At 51.0% G+C, this 1,427-nt stretch overlaps 1 protein-coding gene across 1 annotated transcript in view; it reads left to right on the plus strand.

Annotated features, from left to right (window-relative positions):
* The first annotated feature begins 508 nt into the window (after window positions 1-508).
* The window catches only part of LOC113202235 (uncharacterized), a 39,027-nt gene continuing 38,108 nt past the window's right edge, over window positions 509-1,427 (plus strand). Inside the window, exon 1 of the mRNA XM_052268030.1 lies at window positions 509-785. The gene's annotated coding sequence lies outside the window, so the exon portion shown is untranslated. The remainder of the gene's footprint in view (window positions 786-1,427) is intronic.

The raw sequence follows: 1,427 nt of genomic DNA on the forward strand, positions 1-1,427 counted from the left end.
GGCAGGCGTGCGGCACGCAGCCCTCGGCACGCACCACGCTATCCGCTTCACACTTTCAAATACGAAAAATTCCACCTTTTCCAGTTTTCAGGAGGCACAAAACGTGTGATGAGCAAGCTGCTGCGGCGGCAGAGAGCCCCCGGGCAAGCCGTGAAAGTGTCCCGCGTCCACCGCGACTCTTTTCTGCCTCTCCCTCCTCATGAGCCCCCTTCCTCCACACTCTTGTGTGCCTTTCGCGGATATCGTCGCGCGTATCACGCGGAAAGTAGAGCACAGCCCAGCGTTACGTGAGTGAACGGCGTATCAACTTTTTACTGCTTCTCGCGTGTTTGTTTTTCCGTTGTTTACAGAAAAAAAAAGGGTGGCAACACACCAGCCTTTTTTCTGATAGCGCACTATTTTTCCAAGGGCGGAAACTGGTTCGAAAACATTTCAGCTGGAAAATCGTAAATTAGAAGCACGCGGAGAGAAGTCTTTTTTTTTCAACGTGGATCTTTATCGCACTTAAAATACCCATATCTGATTTGGGTCGAAATAAAAACAGCGATCGCGCGATCGCCTAATTACCGAGGCGAGCCTGATTAATCTCGATCAATTGCAATTGGATCTATCAAGTGATATAATCTTGTTGCAGGCTACAAGTGGAGGGAAGCCGCAGAGGTGGTGGTCCCACGAGGGAACCGCGACTCACGAGCTCGCGGAGGAGGGGCAGTGGGGGGCGATATAGCGGCGCCCCGCACACCTGACCGAACGCCCCCCGCAGCACGTGCCAAAGAGGATTCAAGGTAACTTTATACTTATTTACTGTCCCGAAGAGTCTTAAAAGAGTAGCTTTAGAGCAACACTTGGCGGGCTTTTATGGGAGCCTTTTGCTTCACCCCCAGCCAGCTGGCACGCGGCTCAGATGATGGCTTGTTTGTACTACACCGCCTGTACCCATCATCGGCGGTTGTCCAAGCACCCCCTTCACGTCTGAATAAATGTGTAAAAATTCCAAAAAATGTAAAGAATTTGAATATTTTTAACATTTGAGGAATCATTACTAGAAATTTTCGAAACAATGATGGTGAAAATTGTGAAAAAGTGAAAATTTACGTAGAACAAATTTTAAATAACTTTTTTGCGGAAGTTTTATTTCCTTTTCAATAGTTGTTCCCGCATGTAATTCTCACTAAGAGGCCGTCGTGCGGTACCCGGCACCGTCCCGACCCGACCGCGCTGCTCCCGGGCGGCGCAATTAACGCGACGCATCTCGCTGCTTTCTACTCCCATTATTCAGAGTAAATAACACACAGCGGCGGCGGAAGGGCCCAAATGAGCCGCGCATTCAGACGGTTATTGGCGGATCCGATGTCGCCCCGCCACGGTCCGCCCCATAAAGCTCAGTGCAAGTGCAGCGGGCGTGGCGCGGGGCGGGGCGTGGCGGG

The sequence above is a fragment of the Frankliniella occidentalis genome, unplaced genomic scaffold (assembly GCF_000697945.3).
Source record: "Frankliniella occidentalis isolate FOCC.00 unplaced genomic scaffold, Focc_3.1 Scaffold63, whole genome shotgun sequence".
Taxonomy (NCBI): Eukaryota; Metazoa; Arthropoda; class Insecta; order Thysanoptera; family Thripidae; genus Frankliniella; species Frankliniella occidentalis.